Raw genomic sequence first — 20,845 nt, 5'->3', positions numbered from 1 at the left:
ACGGGCAATTTAACATGGCCAATCCACCTAACCCGCACATCTTTGGACTGTGGGAGGAAACCGGAGCACCCGGAGGAAACCCACGCACACACGGGGAGGACGTGCAGACTCCACACAGACAGTGACCCAGCCGGGAATCGAACCTGGGACCCTGGAGCTGTGAAGCATTTATGCTAACCACCATGCTACCGATGACGTGAAAAGAATTTGTGACACCAGGTGGTCCGCTGTCGCAGATGCCATTTGGTGTTCGAGACTGAACCTTGTCGATACAAAGCAACGCTTGTGAGACAGTCACGTCAAAATTCAGTAACCACTTGTGAAAGCTGAAGCAAAATCCTGAGCAGCGAAGTTTGAAAAGTATAATATTGCAGCTTTTACTCTTTTGTGGAACAATTTACTTCAAAGAATTAATGCCGTTAACAAATTTCTGCCAAATGTTCTGACAACCTTATTGACTGCTTCACAATTGTTCGCCTCAGTTAGAGGTTTGCCATGGCCGTTCGAGATGACAACGGCACTGCCTTCACCTGTGGCGAGTTTCAAAGCTTCGTCCAATCCAAAGGAATCAGACACATCAAACAGCACCTTCTCACCCATGGTCAAATGGGCTGACAGGACAGGCAGTGCGGGCCTTTAAAACCAACATGAAGAAACCACTAACAGTGCCCATCAAGATCAAACTGCTACAGGTTTTTATTTGGCATTAGGATCACTCCTCACACAACATCAGGAATCACCCCAGCAGAACTGTTAATGCAATGTCAGCTTCGCACGAGATTAAACTGACTAATCCCTAACCTGGCAAGGAGTATGGAGTCCCAACAAGAAGAGAGATTATGACTTTGCGGGAACGGAAATAATATTCCAGACAGGTGATCTGGGTCGATGTGAGGAACTTCGGAGATGGCTCCAGGTGGGCCCCTGGAGTCATAACGGGGAAAACAGGGACAGTATCCTACAAAGTGCGGGTCCAGGGTAAGGTAATGAGGAAATGCCTGGATCACTTTAAAGTAAGGGGTCTGTCCTCGTACAAGCCTCACTACCGGCCACAGACATGTCCGCCACTAGCGCAGGAAGAGAACCCTGGCGTTCGTCTCCCCAAAGAATGACGACACGGGTTCTGAGGTGGAAGCAGAGGAAGCTGGTGATCTCTAAAGCAGACCACTGAGGAGGAATCCACATCAGTATCTCTTTTTTTAAATTAAAAAAAAATAAATTTAGAGTACCCAATTAATTTCTTCTAATTATGGGGCAATTTAACGTGTTCAATCCACCTACCCTGCACATCTTTGGGTTGTGGGGGTGAAAGCCCACGCAGACACGGGGAGAATGTGCAAACTCCACACGGACAGTGACCCAGAGCCGGGATCGAACCTGGGAACTCAGCGCCGTGAGGCAGCAGTGCTAACCTACTGAGCCACCGTGCTGCCCACACGTCAGTATCTCTTTGACGCTCCCACCGGAAGCGAAGGTCTCCAATTCGGTTCCCACCTCCTGATTCAGTTCCAGCCTTGACGGATCTCAGACCGACTTCAAAGCAAGGGAAGAGATTTCGTCGTCACGGGAGTACCGAGGGAGAAACTGACTTGAGAAGGGGGGGGGGGGGGGGGAAGTTATGGCAGCCACGAAGGACACAGAGGAATCGTCAATAGATCTCCCCGTCGGCTTTGTGGAGTGTGAATTCCCCTGTTCGTTACTGGTGTTAAAGACTGGCCTTGATGAAGTCATTACATAGTCTCATTGCCATTTGTGAGAGCTTGCTGCATGCTAATTGGCTGTTGCATTTCCTACAAAACAATGGCATTTGACCTTGAAAATAAATTTGGCGTCAAACATTGTGCCGCGAGCCGAGGATGTGAAAGTTGCTATATCAATGCAGATTTGTTCTTTATTTTCGATGAGCTATGTGCTGTTTACTCAGGGAGTCCAAGTTGTTGCTTCACTTTTACATGCATGTGGTAATCCGGAGCCACGGGTAATGATGGTAGAGGTTCCGGCAATCTTCGCACCACTTAACTGACCAGGAATCTGTCCCACTCTCACTGCCTGGCATTGGCGTGTGTTGGAAGGATTTGGCAGGTTGCCAATCAACCTGTTTGGCTGCATTATGAAGGGACTTTCCTTGGCCATCAGCTCCCGAGGATGGATTTGAACCTAGAGTTTCTGACTCAGAGCAGTGACACTGGGAGAGACAGTGGTGTGGCGGCATTTTCACTGGCCTGCATGTGACTCCAAACCCACAGCAATGCGGTTCACTCTGAAAACGCCCTCTGAAATGGTTGTGCTCAGTTCAGGGGCAATCTGGGATGGGCCCCGGCAGAGACGCCCATATCCAATGAAATTTTAACAAAGCTATCCAATGTGTCACAAGACCTACCACTTTACGGCATCGCAAAGACCAAATCAGGATGTCTGATTTTCTCGGTCATGATTGAACACATCAAATCACTGGCTTTGAGAGAGCCACCTGTAATGTCCCAAGGCACTTCATACAGCAGTAATCAGACAAAATGCAACCTGACCCAAAGAGGAAGGTGTTTGACGGCCTTGATGAGAAACTTGGCTAAACAGAGTATTTTTAAGGGGGAACGCCACTGAGTGAAGGATTTACGTCCAAATAATGAACGACAGCACAATACACGGTGGTTGATTCAGCCTTCCCTACGCAACTGTCTCGTCTTGAGTGTCACAATGTTCTTTACACCCACCCCCCCCCCCCCCCCCCCCGGCCATCCCATCCGAGACCACATGGGGCGGGGTTCTCCCCTACCCGGCGTGACGGGGGTCCCGGCGTAGGGGAGTGGCGCCAACCACTCCAGGGTCGGGCCTCTCCGCACCTTTGGGGGCCAGCCCCGCGCTGGAGCGGTTTGCACCAGAAGTCTGGCGCAATAAACCAGCGCCCCCGGCAGCGGGGCTGGCCGAAAGGCTTTCACCGCTGATGTCACCACCGGCGCATGCGCGATGTGGGTTTCTCTTCCGCTTCCGCCATGGCGGAGGCCGTGGCAGCCGCGGAAGAGAAAGAGTGCACCCAGGGCACTGGCCCGGAGTCTGAGCGGGGGGCCCCGATCGCGGGCCAGGCCACCGTGGGGGCACCCCCCCGGGGTCCGATCGCCCCCCCCGCCCCCCCCCCCCCCCCCAGGACCCCGGGGGCCCGCTCGCGCCGCCGATCCCGCTGGCACCAGAGGTGGTTCAAACCTCGGCGGCGGGAGAGGCCTCCCAGCGGCGGGACTTCGGCCCATCGCGGGCCGGAGAATCGCCGCAGGGGCCTCGCTGATCGGAGTGGCGTGATTCCTGCCGCCGCCACTTCCTGGGTGGCGGAGAATCTCTGCCACGGCGGGGGCCGGATTTTCGGCGGCCCCAGGCGATTCTCCGACCCTGCTGGGGGTTGGAGAATTTCGCCCCCGATTAGGGAAAAACATTTGGAAAATTCCCCTCTGAATTCCTCTATGATTGAAATGTGTCGAAGAGGTCACTCTGGCCTTGATCCCATTGCTGATTTTCATCACTCACCAATTGTCAGTCCTGCCTACAGCTGCCTGGGGCTATTAGCTGTGGACCTCCCTTCCTGAACCCCTCTGCCTCCCTTTCGTATTTTAAGCCCCTCCGTAAAACCTACCTCTTGGCCAAGCTCTAGGTCACCTCTCCTGTTTCCTCCTTCTGTAACACAGATTTAATTATAATGATGGTGTTGGGAAGCACCTGTGTGACTGGGTATTAATAAATCTGCTGCTTCATTGAAAGGCTGGTGACCCTGGTGAAAATAATATCGTGCCAACCCCTCCTTTCAAAAACATGGCAAGAGCAGCCACTGTTTATAATCGGATATTAAAATGCAGATTTACTAATTATATGTATTAGAAAATTGTGTTGCTCCCGAGAATTTGGCTGATTACAATTTGTGAGAAGTGGCTTCTAATGAATCAAATGTGGATTTAATGCAATTGAAAATGTTCGGGATGAATATTAAATTGTTGCTGTGGAGTAGGTCTCAGACCTTACAGCACGAACTGCATGTTTGCGTGGGTTTCCTTCGGGTGCTCCAGCTTCCTCTCACAGTCCAAAGATGTGCAGGATCGGTGGATTGGCCGTGCTAAATTGCCCCTTAGTGTCCTAAGATGTGCATATCAGATGGGTTTACGGGTTTAAGGAGATAGGGTGAGGGAGTGGGCCGAGGTAGGATACTCTTTCGGCGGGTCGGTACAGACCCGATGGGCTGAATGGCCTCCTTCTGCAATGTAGGGGTTCCATGAGGCAAATGATGAGGCGCTTAAAACTGAAAGAGCAAAACAAAATGTAAAAAGTGATATTCAGTGAAGAAAATGTCAATATTGCGGCCATTTGATCGTAGCTGAAAAGCGACAGAAGTCTCTTCTGGCGGTCAAAGTGCAGAGCAGCAGAAAGAGGGGTCGACCTCGGTGTAGTTGGATGAAGAATATCACGGAGCGGTTGGAGACGAGATTGAGTGGATGTGCGAGGGGAAGGGGGGGCAAGACCGATGGACGTGACGTACCATGCCAGCAGACCTCCTGTTAGAAGGAGATCCAAGCAGCAGCAGCAGGAGTAGGTATCAAACTCCAGGGGCCGAAGAAAAAGGACAAAACCTGCATTTCTTTAGCACCCAGAGTGACAAAGTCCTTTACAACCTATAAAGTGCTCTTGAAGTGTAGTCACTGGTCTAATGGAGGACAGCGTATGCTGAAAATCCCCCCTATGGCAATGGCCAGGTAATCTCTTGTGATGTGGTAAATAGTGGTCAGGAAATCAGGGAAAGCTCTTCTGCTTTTCTTTAAGAGAGTGCCCTCAGGATTTGGCATATCCCCCTGACCCCAGCCCTGTGAAAATGAAATGAAATGAAAATCGCTTATTGTCATGAGTAGGCTTCAATGAAGTTACTGTGAAAAGCCCCTAGTCGCCACATTCCGACGCCTGTTCGGTGAGGCTGGTACGGGAATCGAACCGTGCTGCTGGCCTGCTTGGTCTGCTTTAAAAGCCAGCGATTTAGCCCAGTGAGCTTAACCAGCCCCTGTGCCCACCGTCTGGACCATTGCAATACGAATAAGTGTGATTCCTGCCCACCTATAGGAGCCCTCCTTGAGGATGGGAAAGGAATTGTTGCTGATGGACTCCGGAACCCTCAGGAGTGTGGCATGTTGAATGGTCTCTGGGACGGCTGGAGAAGTAATATTTGCACTCTTTAAAAAATAAAACAATTAATCACGAAGTGATCCCTCGCTTACCCACCCAGCAATGCTGGAGGTACCCCAAATTCTGGCCTCTTCTTTACCCCCCCCCCCCCCCCCCCCCACTTCCTGCTCCCTGGGCCCATACTCTAGCATTCCCTCCTTCTCTCCACCTCTCCATTTCTCTTTCACTTCGTTTAATTTCACACTCTTTAATACCCGTCTCCTTGGCCAAACCGTGGGTCACTCATTGCTTTGGTTTGATGCCAGCTTTTGATTTCTGGGCTGGAAGCTCAAGGTGTCAGAGGGAAGGTGTGGGCACGGAAGTGCGATGCATTGGTATGGAGGTATTCGGGGGCACAGTGAGGGAGGGGCATATCTTGACATGGGGGCACGAGGGGCCATAATGGGTGTGGGGGGGGGGAATACCTTGGTATGGGGGGGGGGGGGACATGGGGGAGTTGGCATGGTTTGGGCATGGGACATGTTCGTGGGGGGAGGGGGGGGTGAGGGGGTATGAAAGGTCACGGCTAGAACTGGGCCAACGTCCCACGACACTGCGAAGAGCTTTTTAAACAGACCATCTCGACACTCGGCAACACCTGTGGCTGCCCCCCCACACCCCCCACCGAGCCTCTTCCCTGGTCAACTGGCCTTACTGCAGCCGTGCTGGCCCATCCTGAACTCAAAGATGCCGTCTTGGCTGGTACTTTCTCGCGAGGTGATTGGGCCGAGCTGGGAAATTTCCCCAACTCCCTCCACCTGCCTTGAGGATCAGAATCTAGCCACTAGCCATTGCTCAGCAGCACCTTGGGATGTTTGACCGGGTTACGGATACTGTACAAAAGTAGTTGTGGTGCAGGTTTTATTTTTAACTGTCAGATGATAAATTTGTCAGCCTTCGTATTGTTGTGTTTCTTCAACCCTTACAGATACGGCACAATGATGAGAAATGGATTGTTTGGTATATTCCCAATGCTTGCACCTTGTTATGGTAACCCCACCCGAAGAGGAATTCCTCGCTAGGGGAGAATGCTGCAGGGAGATGATGCTAAGAGTCGCAGTCCTCTCCTGCCCATCTCCCCCAACTGGCCTTACCATCGACAGGAGTCGGGATGTGTCGCTGGCCAGACCAGCATTTGTTGCCCACCCCTAATTGCCCTTGAGCTGAGTGGCTTCCTCGACCATTTCAGAGTCAACCAACACTGCTGTGGACCGGGAGCCACGTGCCGACCGGTCAGAATGGCACGTTTCCTCCCCAGAAGGAGACTGGAGAGCTTTATGGTCACAATTCCAGATCTCATGACAGGAATTTCAATTCCAATGCCTCGGTGGGATTCGGATCCCTGGGCATCAGGATTGCTTGTCCAGTGATATTCCCACTCCCTCTCCATCTCCCCCTGAGTCCGTGTGGCCCCTGAAGTTAATCTGTGGCCTTGTCCCCCTCACTAATTCCTGCCAATGCTCCCGGCTGATCAGTGGGCACCAGTAATGAAACAGTGCAGGATAGAACCCTCACAAACACCAGCTCAACCATTAGATCCCGGCCCCACTTGAGCCCCTCACTTTTCAACACTTGCTGTCTACGGGTGTCCTTTTATAATAACTCTGTGACATTACAGAAATGTACAGCATGTGAAGAGTTAATGTCATGTTACAATTAGCCACTGGATGGAGCTAGGGACAGTACTATAAAATCACTGACTCTTTGGCGTCTGGGAGAGAGTGGAGTAGAGGACAGGAGGCTGGAGTGAAGGGCACAGTAGAGCTAGAGAGGATAGAATATAGTTAGAGTTAGAGTATAGAGATAGTGTTAGTGAGTGTAGTTTAATATAATCTACTCAAGGAATACGTGTCAAACTTTAATTTAAGTAGTGTAAATAAATGTAGCTTTGTTGATGAACCGAGCTTCAAGTGTCTTTGTGAACACTACCCTTACATCCTGAAGCCAACCGCACAAAGATCACTACAAACTCCGACTTTGAAACCCGGACTGAGAAATCCCCTCACACAACATCCTTCCTCCCCATCTCCGCCGCCCCGCTGCTAAACTCAACGGCATCTTCCTTAAAATACCCGCTGCAAGGCAATTTCACAGCAACGGTCTCTGTGGCTCTCGATCTGAGTGTTAGACTGGCTCCTGAGTGGCTTTCACACTGTTGTTTTAGAAGTTGGAAGACATCCAATGTAATTAAATAGTCTGAGGCTATAATAGTCCTTCAGAGCTCAACTTGATAACACAGCATAGCGGAGCTTTCATTAGATTTAGAAATGTGACACTCGCTAGCAGCCATCAGCGAACCACTCAGCAGTTTACAGGTCTGTGGAGAGAGTTGATGGGCGCCACGCAATGGGGAAACGTCTGAGTGAGATTTTAGATGGGTTTGGCGGGGTGTTTCTCAATGCCCGCGTTGGTGAGATCGAGGCCCGTATTTAAGGGCACTATTTAACGGCCGTAAATTAGCCCCCACGGGCTTCTCGCCATTATGGCTGCCTTGCCGTCTGATTGACCGGACTTGCGCTTCAGCATCTCCCACCGCGAACAAGGTGAGCTGCTTTTAAACACTCGCTCACCACACGCACCCAGTCAACACACAGGCATGGCAGGGCGCAGACCGGCTCCTTTCTTTGGCGATGCCGACAAGGTCAGGCTTCTCAATGCTGTTTATGCGACATCCGATACCCCCCGAGGAGGTCGGAGGGTCAGCAGCAGGTCACCAACGCCGCCTGGGAGGCTGTCAGCGCGGACAGCATTTTTTAGAAATTTATTTACGGGATGTGGACGTCGCTGGTTATGCCGTTCTTTATTGCCCATCCCTAATTGCCCTTCAGAAGGTGGTGGTGAGCTGCCTTCTTGAACCACTGCAGTGCCTGAGGTGTAGGTGCACCCATTGTGCTGTCAGGGAGGGCAGTGAAGAAACGGCGATATGTTTACAAGTCAGGGTGGTCTGTGGCTTGGAGGGGAGCCTCTAGTTGGTGGGGTTCCCAAGTATCTGCTGCTCTTGTCCTTGCAGATGGTAGCGGTCATGGGTTTGGAAGGTGCTGTCAAAGGAGCCTTGGTGAGTTCCTGCAGGGCATCTTGTAGATGGTACACACAGCTGCCACTTTTGCTCAGTGGTGGAGGGAGTGAATGTTTGTGGAAGGAGGAGCAATCAAGTGGGGCTGCTTTATCCTGGATGGTGTCGAGCTTCTTGAGTGTTGTTGGAACTACACTCATCCAGGCAAATAGAGTATTCATTACACTCCTGATTTGTGCCTTGTAGATGGTGGACAGGCTTTGGGGTGGGCAGGAGGTGATAAGTTCCTCGCTGTAGGATTCCCAGCCGTTGAGCTGCTCTGTTAGTCACAGTATTTATACGGCTAGTCCAGTTCAGTTTCTGATCAATGGTAACCCCCAGGATGTTGATTGTATGGGTTTCAGCGATGGTAATGCCATTGACTGTCAAGGGACAATGGTTGAAACTCTTGTAGGAGATGGTCATTGCCTGGCACTTGTGTGGTGCGAATGTAACTTGCCACTTGCCACCCCAAGCCTGGATATTGTCCAGGTCTTGCTGCATTTGGACATGGACTGTTCATTATCTGAGGAGTCTCGAATTGGTGCTAAACATTGTGCAGTCATCCGCAAACATCCCCACTTCTGACCTTATGATGAAAGGGAGGTCATTGATGAAGCAGCTGAAGATGGTTGGGCCTAGGACACTCCGCTGAGGAACTCCCGTAGGGATGTCTTGGAGCTGAGAGGATTGACATCCAACCACCACAATCATCTTCTTTTGTGTCAAGTATAACTCCAACCAACAGAGAGTTTTGCTATGGCTCCTTGATGCCATACACGGTCAAATGCTGCCTTGATGTCGAGGGCAGTCACTCTCACCTCACCCCTGGCATTCAGCTCTTTTGTCCATGTTTGAACCAAGGCTGTAATGAGGTCAGGACTGAGTGACCCTGGCAGAACCCAAACTGAGTGTCCGTGAGCAGGCTTTTGCTGAGTAAGTGCCGCTTGATAGCACTGTTGATGACTCCTTCCATCACTTTGCTGATGATGGAGAGTAGACTGATAGGGTGGTAATTGTCTGGGTTGGATTTGTCCTGTTTCTTATGTACAAGACACCTCAGCAATTTCCCACATTGCCAGGTAGATGCCAGTGTAGTAGATGTACTGGAACAGCTTGACTAGGAGTGCGGCCAGTTCTGGAGCACAACAGTACTTCAGTACTATTGTCAGAATATCGTCAGGGCCCAAAGCCTTTGCAGTATCCAGTGCCTTCAGCCGTTTCATGATATCAGGAGGACGAAACCGTCTTGGCTGAAGACTGACACCTATGATGCTGGGGATGGTAGCATTGTGGATAGCACAATTGCTTCATAGCTCCAGGGTCCCAGGTTCGATTCTGGCTTGGATCACTGTCTGTGCGGAGTCTGCACGTTCTCCCCGTGTATGCGTGGGTTTCCTCCGGGTGCTCCGGTTTCCTCCCACAGTCCAAAGATGTGCAGGTTAGGTGGATTGGCCATGATAAATTGCCCTTAGTGTCCAAAATTGCCCTTAGTGTTGGGTGGGGTTACTGGGTTATGGGGATGGGGTGGAGGTGTTGACCTTGGGTAGGGTGCTCTTTCCAAGAGCCGGTGCAGACTCGATGGGCCGAATGGCCTCCTTCTGCACTGTAAATTCTATGATAATCTATGACCTCAGGAGGAGTCCGAGATGGATCATCCACTCGGCACTTCTGGCTGATGATTGTTGCGAATGCTTCAGCCTTGTCCTGTGCACAGATGTGCTGGGCTCCTCCATTTGCCCTCTGAAATGGCTCAGTTAACAGGCAGTTAGGGACGGGCAACACATGTTGGCCTCGCCCGCTACACCCATGCATCCCATAATGCTACACTCATCGCATCCCATGAACGAACAAATAAAAGATCACTCAATAAATATTGTTCAAGGGGAAATGCCCTCCTCTCTTCTTGAGATCATGCTCCAGAATCTTTTATATCCACAGCTGGAAGGAACAACGTGAGTTTAACAATCATCAGAAAGGCAGCCAACATTCCAACAGAGCAGTACTCGTTCAGTCCAGCCCTGGCATTATCGCTCTGGATTGTGCATTCAAATCTCTGAGATGGGACGTGACCCCACAGTTTTACACTACTGACTTGTGCCTTGTAGATGGTGTGAGGTTATCCATTTTGGTACGAATAACAGCAAAAGGGATTGTTATTTAAATGATAAAATATTAAAGCATGCTGCTTTGCAGAGAGACCTGGGTGTGCTAGTGCATGAGTCACAAAAAGTTGGTTTACAGGTGCAGCAGGTGATTAAGAAGGCAAATGGAATTTTGTCCTTCATTGCTAGAGGGATGGAGTTTAAGACTAGGGAGGTTATGTTGCAATTTTATAAGGTGTTAGTGCGGCCACACCTGGAGTATTGTGTTCAGTTTTGGTCTCCTTACCTGAGAAAGGACGTACTGGCACTGGAGGGTGTGCAGAGGAGATTCACTAGGTTAATCCCAGAGCTGAAGGGGTTGGTTTACGAGGCGAGGTTGAGTAACTGGGACTGTACTTGTTGGAATTTAGAAGGATGAGGGGGGATCTTATAGAAACATATAAAATTATGAAGGGAATAGATAGGATAGATGCGGGCAGGTTGTTTCCACTGGCGGGTGAAAGCAGAACTAGGGGGCATAGCCTCAAAATAAGGGGAAGTAGATTTAGGACTGAGCTTAGGAGGAACTTCTTCACCCAAAGGGTTGTGAATCTATGGAATTCCTTGCCCAATGAAGCAGTTAAGGCTCCTTCATTAAATCTTTTTAAGATAAAGATCGATAGTTTTATGAAGAATAAAGGGATTAAAGGTTATGGTGTTCGGGCGGGAAATTGGAGCTGAGTCTACAAAAGATCAGCCATGATCTAATTGAATGGCGGAGCAGGCTCGAGGGGCCAGATGGCCTACTCCTGCTCCTAGTTCTTATGTTCTTATGTTCTTTCTAAGTTCTATCCATTGAGCTAAAGAACCAGCATTACAACTCTTTTGTGTCAGGCATAGGGGGGACGATATCAGTGATCCTTCTCTCTTGGCATGCTGGCACCCACTAATTAGAAAATCCAGAGGGGGCCACCTCAATTGCTCCAGCACAGCCCAAAGCCCAACCGTTGCTATCTTCAGCTCACTCCCCGAAGTAGCATTCAGCAATATGCAAATCTTGATCTGACGCAAGGTTTCAGATGCAAATGTGTGGATTGTGAATCATGAACGCTCCAACCGGCCGCAGCAGGCAATGAGTGGCCATTCTTGACGTTTTCACACACCCCCCCCCCCCCCCCCCCCCCCCCCCCCCACCCCCACCTTTCTGAGCAGCACTTTAAAGATCAGCCTTTATGTCCCATTCATATTCAGGCTCTGAATTCACACAGAGCACAGTCAGACCGAATGTGAGCAGCGTCACCAAAGGCAAGATTAGACAGGGACTGTCGCAATGGGAGAAATAGCTTGAGTGACTCATAATAGTAATAATCTTTATTAGTGTCACAAGTCGGCTTACATTAACAGTGCAATGAGGTTACTGTGAAAAGCCCCCAGTCGCCACATTCCGGCGCCTGTTCGGATACACAGAGGGAGAATGTTGACTGTCCAATTCACCTAACAGCACGTCTTTTCGGACTTGTGGGAGTAAACCGGAGCACCCGGAGGAAACCCATGTGGACACAGGGAGAACGTGCAGACTCCGCACAGACAATGACCTAAGCCGGGAATCGAACCTGGGACCTTGGCCCGGTGAAGCAACAGTGCTAACCACTGTGCTACCGTGCCGCCTTCACAATGGATACAGATTAATTCAGTGAACCATTCGCAATGGATGAGTTTGAGCGAGCGAACCATTCGCTATGAATGAGAGCGGGTGGGGGCGGTTGTTCACGGTAACAGAGATAGGCAGGGTGAGAATGCCACCTCGAGTTGTTGACAAAGCTCTAAATGAATGGAAAGCACCGAGACTCATGGCGTACATTGTGTACAAACATCTTGCAGCATCAGAATAAAATCTCCTCTCTGCCTAGTAGTGACCCACTTATCAGAAGTGACTTTACACCTCAGCTGAAGGAGGAAGCGAAGCTAATTTCACACAAAGTTGCAAAATGCTTGTCTGTTGCACTCGCACCATCTGTACCAATCCGCCCTAACTGGCATTGTACAGTGACATTAATTACTGTGCAGTTTAGAAACAAGTGAGATGAGAATTGGAGCCCGATGAATTGGAGAGAAGCAGGTGTACGAAGGAGTTGAAGGGGTTTTTTTTCAGTAAAGGTTGAGTGTGAAGCCGTTGCTTGATGAGTATGTTTCCTGGCTGTCCCGACGTGGTGAGATGCAATCAGCCACTTTAGTGGAATAAAGTTACCCTTTCAACTCAATATAAAACCACTTAAAGTCAAGGCCTTTTATTGGCGATTTGAGTTCCACTCCATTCTTCGGCAGCTGGTTTGAGGTTTCATGATTTTAATGATCTTAATGCAAACAGGCATCTCGAAAACTTTGACATTTCTGTTAACCGCATTCCACTGATTTTGTGCCAGTAGAAGGAGAGAAGGAGGCCATTCAGCCCATCTGCCTTTGTCAGCTTTGTGACAGAATTTTTACAAATTGTTTTCCAACCTGATCTCGCGGGACGTTACACTGTGAATCCCGCCCATTTGTGAGACAGCCAGTCTCACTCTAATTTGCGTTCCCGAGATCTAACCAGGGTGTGGGGCGTAACCCCCTCACCTTGGTGACCTTGGGTGAGCGCTGTTCAGTGCTGGACTCCATACACGGGGACCAGACACAATGGCACTCGTGGACATCTCCCAGGGAATCAGACGCCCCCAGATGCTTACCAGTCTGGCACTGCCAAGGTGACCAGCTGGCACTGCCAAGGTGACCGGGTGGCACTGCTAAGGTGACCGGGTGGCACTGCCAAGGTGACCTGGTGGCACTGCTAAGGTGACCGGATGGCACTGCCAAGGTGACTGGGTGGCACTGCCAAGGTGACTGGGTGGCACTGCTAAGGTGACCAGTCTGGCACTGCTAAGGTGACCGGGTGGCACTGCTAAGGTGACCGGGTGGCACTGCCAAGGTGGCCGGATGGCACTGCCAAGGTGACCAGGTGGCACTGCCAAGATGACCAGGTGGCACTGCCAAGGTGACCGGGTGGCACTGTCAAGATGACTGGGTGGCACTGCCAAGGTGACCGGGTGGCACTGCCAAGATGACCGGGTGGCACTGCCAAGGTGACCGGGTGGCACTGCCAAGGTGACCGGGTGGCACTGCCAAGGTGACTGGGTGGCACTGCCAAGATGACCGGGTGGCACTGCCAAGGTGACCGGGTGGCACTGCCAAGGTGACCAGGTGGCACTGCCAAGGTGACTGGGTGGCACTGCCAAGGTGACCGGGTGGCACTGCCAAGGTGACCAGGTGGCACTGCCAAGGTGACTGGGTGGCACTGCCAAGGTGACCAGGTGGCACTGCCAAGGTGACCAGGTGGCACTGCCAAGGTGACTGGGTGGCACTGCCAAGGTGACTGGGTGGCACTGCCAAGGTGACTGGGTGGCACTGCCAAGGTGACTGGGTGGCACTGCCAAGATGACCGTGTGGCACTGCCAAGGTGACCGGGTGGCACTGCCAAGGTGACCAGTCGGGCACTGCTAAGGTGACCGGGTGGCACTGCTGGCTCGCAGGGGCACTGCCATGTGCCAAGTTGCCATTTTTAACGCAACGGGCCTGTCGCTGCCCTGCATGGGTGCAGAGGGAGAGGGGGTGAACCCCCTTATAGGTGAGTTGGGACTTGGGGAGGTTCGGGGTCACTTTTGGGGGGGTCGAGAGATTGGGCTGCCGTTTAAAAATGGCGTCCCGATCCCCATCGGCATTGAGGAGTTCTGGTGAGCGGAGTTCCTCAGTGCAGGAGACGGGACTAAGTGCGGCCTCGGCCACGAGTACCCTGCTGAGGCCCTCAATTTACCCGAATAGCCGTTCGGTAGCGTGATAGTTCTCGGCGCTCCTGGCGCTAATCGCACGCTCTATGGGACTCTCTTCCCATGCGGATAAATCCCGCCCGTTATATAAATGCAATTTGTTGTTAACATGTCAGTGCCAGTGAGCAAAAACCTTTTCACCCAGAGAATGGTTGGAGCCTGGAGCGAACGACCAAGGTATTCAAAAGGGGATCGGATTCCTATCTGAGGAGAACGTCACGGAAAGAAGGTAGGGGAAGTGGTACGAGGTAGTGGGCTCTTTCAGAAATCCAGTCGTTGCGATCCCAGTTGATGTTATGACTGGAAGTGAAGATCCCAGAATGGAAACTTGCCTCAAAAGACCGTGGGCGGGTGTCTCTGTCCCACCGCAGCAGCACGCCATCGGGATTCTCTGCTCAATGGGGTTTCCCATTGCTGGGCAGCCCCACCCCATCGGGAATCCCCCGGGCTGTCGGCAAAAGAGGGAACCCGACGGCGGAGAATTCAGTCCCATGGGCGGGACATTTACGTTTTTATAAAATGTGGAGGAACGGAGTCGCATCAGTTTCAAATACAAGAAAAAAAAATACCAAACATGAAAGAATGGATTATCATACAATATTCCTGAGCTTCCTCCTTATCTTAACAATTACACACAGGTTTTAGGATTAACATGGATTACAAAGTACATCTGAAGGTACAATGGTCTCAATAACACAAAGTCCCTTTTAAACACACAAGATGACTGTGGTAAGACACATTCCTCTCTGAATCCAAGTGAATGTTGGTGGATTTCTCCTCAAAGCCCCCCCCCCCCCCCCCCCCCCCCCCAGCTAATTCTTATACGGTGAGCCACCTTGTCTCACTGAACTCCGGCTTCTACATCACTGATTTCAAATTCTGTTTTCAAAAGTCACACTTTCAAATCTTCTTTAAAATGATGCTTTTCCCTCCACTCATTCCGTCAAGATTTCTCTTTCGGGTTTGGCACCTCTTCCTTCAGGTTTCCTTTGTCTTAAAGGCTTTTACCCAAACTCCATTTTTTCAAATCATGGGCGGGAATCTCCCATTCGGCGGCAGAGTGTGCACGCCGTCAGAAACGCCGTCAGAAACGCGACGGCGTGAATGGGCCGCTGGGAGTACCGATCCTGGCCCGTGCAGGATTTGAAAGTGTGACTTTGGAAAACAGAATTTGAAATCAGCGATGTGGAAGCCGGAGCTCAGTGTGACAAGGCGGGATCCGCGCATGCGCAGTGGCGTCGGCGCCAACACGTGGATGCGCGGTGGCCTCCCTCAACCCGCCGGCCCCGACGCAACATGGCACGGCAGTTCAGGGGCCGGCGCAGAAGAAAATAGACCCGGGGAGCGAGAGGCCGGCACGCCAATCGGTGGGCCCCGATCGCGGGCCAGGCCCTATTGAAAGCCCCCCTCCCGGGGCCGGAGCCCTCCTCCACCACCACCACACCCCCCCACCCCACAGGCCGCCTCCCCGACCCTGCGCGCAGAGTTCCCGGCGGTTGCGACCAGGTGTGGATGGTGGCAGAGGGACTCTGCCTTTTTAGAGCGGCCGCTCGACCCATTCGGGCCGGAGAACGGCGGCCCGGCCACGTGCAGCGGTCCGCGCGGAGAATCGCGTTCCGGCGTCGGGGCGGCGTGGCCCGGCTGCGGGGATTCTCCGGGCCTTGCCCCGGGCTGGGATAATCCCGCCCAATGTCTCCCAAACTATCATAATTTCCCACAAACCTTAGCACTACTGGGCACCATTGTGGCACAATGGTTAGTTAGCACTGCTGTCTCACAGCACCAGGGACCCGGGTTCAATTCCGACCTCAGTTGACTGTGTGGAGTTTGCACTTTCTCCCGATGTCTGCGTGGGTTTCCTCCTGGTGTTCCAGTTTCCTCCCATATCCAAAGATGTGGAGGTTAGGTGGTTTGGCCATGATAAATTGCCCCTTAGTGTCCTAAAGGTTAGGTGGGGTTACTGGATTACGGGGATAGGGTGGAGGCGTGGGCTTAAGTAGTGTGCTCTTTTCAAGGGCTGGTGCAGACTTGATGGGCTGAATGGCCTCCTTCTGCACTGTCGGGATCCTATGATTGCATATACTTCAGATATCTTTCTGGCCTCTCATGATGCACAGCCTTTTCAAGTCACTGTGACTTTACTGAACAGTGATTTGTTCTGGTTCCTCTGTTCCATTAACTTTAGAACTTTTGGAAATTTCTCTTCATTTCTCTAGTTTCCTTAACAAATGTCCACTTTCGATTTCCGGCATCTGTTTTTTTAACCATTACTCTATGGTGTGGCTTTTCCTCCAGCAAGGCTGGGAGATATGTTCTATCTATAGCCTTCTAAAACCAACCGCATCCAGCAGAGCTGTGAGAGCTGCCTTATTTCTCATTACCTATCTCCAACTGCAATCAAATTAGCTCAACCAAAACTCAAAAGCTTCTCTACCTTACAAGGCCCCAGATGTTACGCAACCACAGGTTTATTTTCTTTTCATGCCGTAACCCTCTCTGAGCACAATAGCATCACAGTTGGAATTGAAACCAACCCCCACATACACAAACATCTTTGTCCAGCATAGATCGAATAATCTTTATTGTCACAAGTAGGCTTACAATAACACTGCAATGAAGAGAATTCAGAATGTCCAATACACCTAACAAGCGCGTCTTTCAGGACTCGTAGGAGGAAACCGGAGCACCCGGAGGAAACCCACGCAGACACGGGGAGAACGTGCTGACGCCGCACAGACAGTGGCCCAAGCCGGGAATGGAAACTGGGACCCTGGCGCTGTGGAGCAACAGTGTTAATCACTGTGCTACGGTGCCAGATCTAACTGTCGGATTTACCCTTCCAGGCACAGAAACCCACTCAACCTATACCGTATTTCTAATGTTCACCAATACAAATATGAATCCTTTATTCTCCTAACACAATGCAGACTTGATGGGCCGAATGGCCCCCTTCTGCACTGTAAAGATTCTGTGAAATGAAGTTTGACGGCATTACAGAATTTAAAGCTGAATGGTAGCAGTGCCCATTGCAAAATCATCTCCAGAAAACAATGGGTAAGGGTGTTGGAAGGGGTGTTGGTGGAGCGGCGGTGGGAGCGAACAGTGTGGGGAGAGGCAATTGATCGTCTGCCAAGTAAAGGGGGAAACAAAAAGAAAAATCTCTCTTTCTCTCTGAACAGTGTGAGTGACTCTCAAATTCCATTAAATAAAAGCAGCTTATCTCAAATTCCATCGCTTTGCAGCTCCTGTTTGCCAGTCAGAGTTTACTGTGCCAACTATTAGTTTTACTGCCTCCTACACAGAGGATATGGAAAAATCCTCACTTAAGTCTACAGTTAAAACAAAATCCGTGCACGCAGAAGGAGGCCAACCAACCAATTGTGTCTGTGCTGCGTCTTCGAAAGCGCTATCCAATTAGCCGCACTTCACCCTTACTCTTTCTCCCCAGCCTCGCAAATTCTTTCCTGTGCAAGGATTTTTCCAGTTCCCTTCCAGAAGCTAATATTGTGTCTGCTTCCGCCCACCTTTTAGACCTCGCAGTCCCAATCGCAGCAACTCGCTGCATAAATAAGGCTCCCCCTCATCTCTCCTCATTGTAAATTGCCCACGAGCAACATTCAAATCAAGGGAGAGACAATTAGTGCGATGCTAATCAGGTCACAGAGCCTGTTCAATTTTAACTTGCCCCCCCACTTCAGGTTAACTACTCCAAGTAAACTATAATGACGCAGAGGAGGCTGATGGTAAACATAAGATAGATTTATTTACAAGTATTTACAAGGGTCCGTATAACTCAGCATCTCACTCCCAGTGCGATCCTGGCTGAGGGGACGTTACTCACTGGGCCCTGGTTGGGGCTGCTTTTATCCTTTGCTCATAATGAGCACCTGGTGGCTGGCCTGAGCGCCCCTACTCCACGGACCCACCAGGAGATCAATGATGGTTTCCTCATAGTCCTCGTGGGAGATGGGGCATAATAATAACCTTTATTAGTGTCACAAGTCGGCTTACATTACTGCAATGAAGTTACTGTGAAAAGCCCCTAGTCGCCACATAGAATAGAATAGAACAGTACAGCACAGAACAGGCCCTTCGGCCCTCGATGTTGTGCCGAGCAATGATCACCCTACTCAAACCCACGTATCCACCCTATACCCGTAACCCAACAACTCCCCCCCTTAACCTTACTATTAGGACACTACGGGCAATTTAGCATGGCCCATCCACCTGAACTCTCCCGAGGAAATAACCCTGGAGCTGTGAAGCAACAGTGCTAGCCACTGTGCTACCACTGTGCCGCCCTCATAACTGCAAACACAACTGGACATAACTAGGTTAAACCGGCTGGAAAATCGTTGTGAAATGTGTTCTGGTTGGTTCCCGGTTGAGCGCAGGTACATTCCAGTTAGGATCTAACCTGGTTCCAATTGTTTTCGCCTTGTGGGCAGCCAGTTCCTTATTCTGTGCCCTCTAGGAACCGATCCTCATAACCTTCAAAACCATTTCTGCTCATTTATTCTTTCAAAACCAGTCAAGGTTTTGACCGTCTCTATTAAATCACTCCGTAACCTCCTCTGCTCTCAGTCTTTGCTTGAAGAAATATCAAAGGGATTAAAGGATTAACCCACAAGGGCTGGGTGCATAAACAGGTTTGTATTCCTTGAGAATAGGATATTAGGGGCAATTTAGTTGTGGTGTTTAAGATGATTTAAGGATTCAGTACGGCTGATGGGGAGGAATTATTTCCTCGGGAGAGTTCAGAACCAGGGATCGAGCACTAAAATTAGATCCAGTCCATTTGGCATACATGTCAGGAAGCACTTCCTCGCCCAGCTGGGAGCAGAAACCTGGGACTCTCTCTCTCCCAAACGCTGCTGAGGCCAGGGGACAATTGAAAATTCCAAAGCTGCCATAGCCGACTTCCGCCGACTGAGGGTCGCAAAATCAAGACAGGTCATTGGAATTCGGATATAAATCAACCGGGTTCTGATTGAGGGCAGACAGTAAGGTAGGGATCTCTGAAACAGAAACAGAAAATGCTGGACAATCTCAGCAGGTCTGACAGCGTCTGTGGAGAGAAAAGGGAGCTGAATGACTGGATGACTCATTGCCACAGCTGCAGAGAACTGGAAATGGGATGCTGTTTATAATGTTGATGTGGAGATGCCGGCGTTGGACTGGGGTGAGCACAGTAAGAAGTCTTACAACACCAGGTTAAAGTCCAACAGGTTTGTTTCAAACACGAGCTTTCGGAGCGCGGCTCCTTCCTCAGGTGAATGTTTATAATGTTGTGGGGGGGGGGGGGGGGGGGGGGGGGGGGGGGGGGGAGGGGCGTGGAGTGTTGGGCTGGTTAGGGGCCCAGCGATAGGTGGAGATTGACAAGGATGTTGTGGCCAAAAATACATAGGGAATGTAAATGGTGCTGATCATGACTAAGAAGGGTGTTGATAGTGGCACATTAAGAGATCAAAATGTGCTCATGGCAGAAGGAAGGTAAGCAGTGTGTCAAAGAACAACTCAGAAGACGAAACAGATGACCATAGTGGGTGGGTGGAGGGAGGGGAGATAATGTTGGAAGAAATGAATATAAATTGATAGAAATAAAAAAAAAGGGATGAAGGTGGAGGAGAGAGTTCACAATCTGTGAACACAACTCAGTGTTAAACCCTAAAGGCTGCTGTGGTAATGTCACTAGATTAGCAATTAGTCAGGCCCAGGCTACTATTCTGAAACACAGTTACAAACGCCGCCATGGTAACAAGTGAATATTCAATTCCATCAATAAAAATCTGGAATTGTAAGCTGCCGCTGATTGTCATAAAATCTGGTTCACTAATATCCCTCAGAGAAGGAAATCTGCTGTCCTCACCTGGCCTGACAAACAGCAAAGCCCCAGCAATGTGGTTGACTCCAAAATGGCTGAACACGCCACTCAGGGCAATTAGAGATGGGCAACAAATGCTGGCCTTGGCACACCTCATGAAACATCAACACCTCCCGCTGCCTCAGGAAGGCAGACAGCATTATCAGAGACCCCCTCCCACCCAGGCTTTGCCTTCTTCCAGAACCTTCCATCAGGCAGAAGGTACAGAAGTCTGAAGACCCGCACATCCAGACATAGGAACAGCTTCTTCCCCACGGCTACTAGACTCCTCAACGACTCCCCCTCGGACTGATCTGTTCCCTGTAAGAACACTGTGGTACTGAAAACAGGCTGAGAAGTTACACATAGGCCAGGAACAGAAACTGTCTCATGAGATCCTGGTTGGAATCGACACTGGCCATCTGGAAAAGCACTCAAGTCACAGCATAGACCTGTTATTGCAATATGGACTTTGTGATTATAATGATCTTTAGCAGTAGTAGAAGTATACTTCAATGAAGTTACTGTGAAAAGCCCCTAGTCACCACATTCCGGCGCCTGTTCAGGGAGGCTGGTACGGGAATTGAACCGTGCTGCTGGCCTACCTTGGTCTGCTTTAAAAAAAAGCGATTTAGCCCAGTGTGCTAAACCAGCCCCAGTGCAATGAAGTTACTGTGAAAAGCCCTTAATCGCCACATTCCGACGCCTGTTCGAGTACACAGAGGGAGAATTCAGAATGTCCAAATTATCTAGCAGCACGTCTTTGGGGACTTGTGGGAGGAAACCGGAGCACCCGGAGGAA

The sequence above is a fragment of the Scyliorhinus canicula genome, chromosome 4, assembly GCF_902713615.1.
Source record: "Scyliorhinus canicula chromosome 4, sScyCan1.1, whole genome shotgun sequence".
In the NCBI taxonomy this organism is placed as follows: Eukaryota; Metazoa; Chordata; class Chondrichthyes; order Carcharhiniformes; family Scyliorhinidae; genus Scyliorhinus; species Scyliorhinus canicula.
This window is presented reverse-complemented; position numbering follows the sequence as displayed.